We start from the raw sequence: 6,000 nt of genomic DNA, 5'->3' as shown, positions 1-6,000 counted from the left end.
GTTGAGAAGTATTTTGAAGATAGAGATTAGTTAGGTAAAATTAAGTAAGATAATAAAATTAGATACTGACTTGTACTACATCATATATTACCCAGCACAAACAACATATGACATCACATATCAAAAAATTGTAAATAAATATGTAAATATGTAAATAGGGTGTATAATAGGATTGTAAATTAATTGTATCATAGTATATGTCTATATGTAAATTATGTCTAAATATGAAGTGTACATAAGTGTGTATATGTACATATGTATAGCATACATGTATATGTTGTATATATGTACTATATGTATGTATGTAAATTATATACATGACTCACTAATATTTATTGTTCTATGTATTTGCATAAGTGAGTTTAGTGTTTGATTTTCATTGTAAAACTTATGCAATGTTGTGTTTATTGTAATTTTCAAAATTTTTTCTCTAAGTTTAATGTTAATGTACTGCAATAGTAGTACAATGTTCTGTATTAGCTGATAAGAGTATTTAAAGTTTGATGTTTGCATGGAAGTTATGTTCATCTTTTGTTTGATGTTATTTGCTGTTTTGATTTTGCTTCTGTTTGACTTTTGTACTTGTTCATTATTTACTTTGTTTTCCTTTTCCTTTTTCCTTGTTAAAATTTCCTAGAACAGGTTAGTGTTAGAGTAAGAGAGTTGAGTGCAGGTTGTTTGTTATTTTGGGTAGATTTCTTTGTTTAAGTAATTGGTAAGTATTTTAGATTGTGCACAAATTCAAAAATAGTGTTTCCAACACGATTTTTGGTTCATGCAAAAGGGGGGAGTGTGAAAAAGGATGAAAGGTTTACAAAAACTGAGAATTGAAAACCTTAGAGAATGATTGACAGGAGCATATGATCAAGGGTCATGTGGGAGCCTGACGGATCTGGGAGAAGATTCTATCTGCCCAACTGTCTTCTCTCCTGAAGGATTTGAGATTAAGGTTGGAAGAGGATTTTTTCCTGTGACAGAGGAAAGAGTTTTTCTGGATCTTTTTGGCTGGCAGTATCAATAAGAAGATCTCTGGACCTACTTGGACATCTACCAACTTAAGATCCTGGCCCTGTTTGATTTGGACTCCTGGTGTGAGACTTGATTGGACTCCTGGTATGAGACTTGGATATTGGGAAGTTAATGTTTATCTTAGTAATATAGTTTGGTTAGTTATAGATATTAGCTTTTAAATTAAGTATAAGTTTATTCCTAAACCCTTATTCCTTCCTACCCTTTCCAAACAATAAATCAGAATTTATATGTTTCCCTCTTGTTCTTTCCTCACCCCAAATCTTACCATAACAATATTTGTGTCTTGGCATTTCATCCTATCCAGTTTGTCACTGTTCCCTCTAAGTATAATTCTTCTAGCAATCCAGGTTATAATAACAATTTTAAGAGTTACCAATGTGCTCTTTTCTTATAGAGATACATATCATTTTAACTTATTGGGTCTCTTTAAAAAGTTGGGGTTTTTTTTGTTTTGTTTTGTTTTGTTTTTCTTTTTTCCCCCTTTCTTAATTATCTTTTGATGATTCTCTTGAGTTCTGTGTTTGGGCGTGACATTTTCTGTTCAGGGATGGTCTTTTCTTTACAAATGCTTGGAATTCTTCTATTTTGTTAAATTCTCATACTTTCCCTTGTAAGAATATAGTCAGTTTTGTTGGGTAGTTGATTCTTGGTTGTAGACCTAATTCCCTTGCTTTCCAGAATATCATATTCCATGCCTTTTGGTCCTTCAATGTAGATGCAGCCAGGTTCTGTGTTATCCTCATTGTAGTTCCTTGGTATTTGAATGACTTCTTCTTAGCAGCTTGTAATATTTTTTTCCTTGGTCTGATAGTTCTTGAATTTGGCTATAACATTCCTGGGTGTTGTCAGTTGGGGATTAAGTACAGGAGGTAATCTGTGGATTCTTTCAATCTCCACTTTTCTCTTTTGTTCTAGAATATCGGGGCAATTTTCTTGGATAATTTCCTGCAGTATGATGTCCAGGCTTTTTCTTTTGTCATGGTCTTCCAGCAGACCAATGATTCTCAAATTGTCTCTCCTGGAACGATTTTCTAAATCTTCTGTTTTGTGAATGAGGTGCTTCATATTTTCTTCAATTTTTTTTCATTCTTTTGATTTTGTTTTATAGTTTCCTGCTGTCTTATGAAGTTGCTTGCTTCTAATTGTTGTATTCTGGTTTTCAAAGACTGGATTTCATCCCTGGCTTTTTGGTCATCTTTCTCTTTCTGATCTTCATATCCTTTGTCTAATTTTCAAGCTGATTAATTTTGGCTTTCAAGACACTCTTTTCTTGTTTTAGTTCAAGTGCCTCTGTTTCCAGATGACTTATCTTGCATTTTAAGTTCTTTTCCCAGTTGTCTTCAGCCTCTCTTAATTGTGTTTTGAATTCTATTTTGAGTTCTTCCAAAGCTTGTGTCCAGTTTGCTGGAGTTTCTGTGTTTCTGCTTGGTGTTTCTTCATCCTTCTTTGTTACATTTGTTCTTTGTTCATTGCCTGGATAGAAACTGTCAATTGTAATTTCTTTTTTCTTTTTCTGTTGTTTGCTCATATTTGCCCCTTCTTTTTCTCCTGTTGTTGCCTGCACTCTTACTCCTCTCATTATGTTTTGGATCTGTGGTTTAGGGCTTTTCTGTCAGTCTTCCCCCTTGGAGCTTAGTCAACAAATCTCTCGGTGTGGTCTGTGGGGAAGGGGTGTTGGAGCTTTAGCTTCCCTGCCCTCTGAAAGCTTTGATGAGATTAAGTTCAGCTGGTTTGAACTTGAAGAACTGGATGTGCCCTGAGGTCAAAACCTCTGGAAGGTGGAGGGCAATATGGAGTGTCTCTGCTGCTGCAACTAGGTTGCCTACTCCACCTTTCTTCTCCAACTGATGCCCCACCACCTGTATTTGATGCTCTGAGCTTGGCACAGCTTTGCCTGTGAAGTACTCCCTCCAGACCAGCACCCTTGTCTACCCAGAGGTTCCAGCTACTGCTGGAGGTTCAGCGCTCTAGGTGGGGCAGGGGTCCCAGGACCTTCCTTCTTACTTCCCCTTAAATCAGACCGTTGTTCTCAAATTCAGGCTTTTTTTGGGGGGGGAGTACCTTTTAAGTTGAGTCCAGCAGAAGAGTTCCTTGGCTCTGTCTTGTTGTTAGGTTTGATTTTCAGTCCCCTAGGAGCATTTAGTTTGTAATTGGTATGGAAGGGTTTTCAGAGGTCTGAACTTTTGCTGCCTCTAAGCCACCATCTTGACTCAGCCTCCCTGACCATGACTTCAGAGGGCTAATGAAAAAGCACATTTGTGCCTCTTGGTGGAAAGGTAAGAGACCAGAGATTCTGACTGGGACATTTATTTTTCAGATATGTTGATTTATTTTGCTTCACTACACTTATTTGTTAAAAGGACGAGCTTTGATATGGGGAGGTAGAAAATAAGAGATGCAAAAAGAAAATCAGTGAGACACGTAAAAAGGTATATGAAAAAATTCATAAGGAAATGCAAATAGAACAATTTCATTACAATCTTCTTAAATTTAGAGAGAGACTGAGGAGTAATGGAGAACTGACCTTAAGGTAATAAAGATCCTATGAGGAAGGCTGTCTCGAAGAATTCTGGACAAGACGCTTAGCCATTAATTGTTCTATGTAGCTTGTTATGATGGAGAAGATTCCATCATCTGCATTGATGAAAGGGTTTTCCTCACCTGGGAGTTTCCAATGCCAAAGAAATTCAGGCTTAGTCCCTATTTCTCTGCTAAAAGTCAATTACATTTTTAGAAGCTATATAACAAAAGTTCTTAATTCTTTATACATAATCTTTTTGCTCTACCTTGTATAATACCTGCTCTGGGCTCACTCTCCCCAGGTATCCCTTGAATTGTTAGGTAGGTCCACAGAGGATGACTAAATACTTCTCCTTTAAGTTTTCAAGGAGTATCCCCAAATTTATGAGCCTCTATCCAATTTGTTCCTCATTGATCATCAAGTAATTAGTTACCTTTTAGGAAGGCGTATTAGTAATAGTTGGTATGAAGTCAATTGTACCAAAAGTCTGGGATGCCCTTTGCCAAAATTGCATATGGAATCCCTGAGGAAAGTGACTCCCTCCATGGAGATCTCAACAAGTTGCCCTTGGGGAGAGTAATTCTGATAAATATTTAATAACCTGTTTTCTGAAAAAAAATGTACAAATGACAAATTTTTTATTTGAATCTGCATTAACAATATTTTCTCCATCATTTGAGTCCAGACATTCCATGAAACAATAAACCAGACCCTGATTTGTACTTTATTCTAATTTCTGAGGTTTAAATGCTAACTCTGAATTTTTAAACAATAGGTTCTCAGGAGCTAGTAAGAGTGGGCTCTAGCATATGCCTGCTAAGTATATTTCTGTGTTGGGCTCTAATGGATATTAGATCTGTAGACTTCAGAGTGATGCTTTTCTCTACCCTACCTTAATTTATCCTTTATCAGTTCCCTGCTGGGTGTGGTATCTAGTGTCTCTGATAGCATGGTCAATGGGGAGGGAAGAAGACCATGGCTTACCCTCTGGACTAATTTTTCTATCCTCAACTCCACACTCTAGTACAGGAGTAAGGCATCTTCACCAAACCTTGTTTTTTTCCCATGTTCTTGGTTTTCTTGCTTCTAGACTCCCTTCTCTGATCTACAGAGATCCAGGGTTATACCTCAATTGTTTCAACCAATCCCAACCCATTTCCTATGAAGCATCATTTGATTTGACTGACATGACTGAACAACAACAAAAATTTGATTGATTGAATAGAGGTGGCAAGGAATTTTTCACACCTAGTTTATACCTCTAATTTTGTAACTCAAAGAAGCATTCTCAGCTGTCAGCAGAGATGAGATATCAGAGTCTCTTCTTTGTTGCATTAATTAAGTGGTTGGAGAAGGTGGGATACCCCTTTTAAGTTTGCAATATTGGAATGTTTCCATTTGTGGATGATTGAGTTTAAACTGAAAAAAAGAAAATTTAAAAAGTAGTAAGATAGTAAAGATTAAACACAATTCATCACTTTGCCAGATTCAACAAACACCATTCTGATGTTGTAACAGCTACTAATTAGGCCAGCAGCCTTCAGGAGAGGTGCTGACTCAAATTTAGGAAGGAAAATTAAAACCAAGTATCAGGGAAAAAACAAGGGAAAATAATTATGAATTGGTCAGGACTTTAAATAAGGCAGAGGCGCAGAGCCAGGACCATTCCTTTTGCCTTGGTCTCTTTTGCTGATGACACTGAAGAAAAAGCTGGCTTCCCAAGCCCCCCCCCCAAAAAATCCATTTTTAACCCTTTATGTTGGAGAAGCCAAGAACACTAAAAATAAAGGAAAAAAAACCCCTAAGATGCTCTTAAAGACTAGCAATCAGCACTTTAGGGAGGGGACAGCTGGCCCACATTTCATCAGCCTGGGTATGAAGTGTATTTTTCAAGGTCAGAGTCATTTTGTAGGACCAACATGGTACAGATGAAAATGCATTTTAATGAAGAGAAAACACAAAGAATGTAGGTTCAGTTCCAGGTAGTTAAAAGATACCCGACTAGGGGAAAACTAAGTACACACACGCACACACACTCACACACACATCTGGGATTTATTAAAAAGACTCGACCTAACCCATCCCACCAATTTAACCCCACCTCCCCCCATGGTAATAAGAGGAGGTCAAAGAGGAGAGGAGAAATGAGCATTTGGACACAGCAAGTTTTGAACCAAAAAGGAATTAGCAAGAAAGAGGGGCCTAGAGAAAGCCTGAAAGAATGAGCATTCCCCCAAAGAAATAAGAGCTTAGGGAGAGGTTAGCCCCATTGTTTCTCCACAATTGGAAGGGGGATCAGAAATAAGATATTTGCCCTGCAAACATACATTTTGTGGTTAATGGAAATTATGATGTAACAGAAACTTGGGCCAAGGTGATTCTGTGATTATATTACCAAGGTATTTAATCCCACAGATGGAGTAGGTTCAACAGGGAAAAGGGGGAAG

At 37.2% G+C, this 6,000-nt stretch overlaps 1 long non-coding RNA gene across 2 annotated transcripts in view; it reads left to right on the top strand.

The window, feature by feature from the left end:
- The first annotated feature begins 920 nt into the window (after positions 1–920).
- The window catches only part of LOC103103645 (uncharacterized), a 96,518-nt gene continuing 91,438 nt past the window's right edge, over positions 921–6,000 (top strand). For both annotated transcript variants that reach the window (XR_008911390.1, XR_008911391.1), the window contains exon 1: positions 921–1,113. This is a non-coding gene — a long non-coding RNA (uncharacterized LOC103103645). The remainder of the gene's footprint in view (positions 1,114–6,000) is intronic.

The sequence above is a fragment of the Monodelphis domestica genome, chromosome 4 (assembly GCF_027887165.1).
Source record: "Monodelphis domestica isolate mMonDom1 chromosome 4, mMonDom1.pri, whole genome shotgun sequence".
Classification (NCBI taxonomy): Eukaryota; Metazoa; Chordata; class Mammalia; order Didelphimorphia; family Didelphidae; genus Monodelphis; species Monodelphis domestica.
This window is presented reverse-complemented; position numbering and strand designations above follow the sequence as displayed.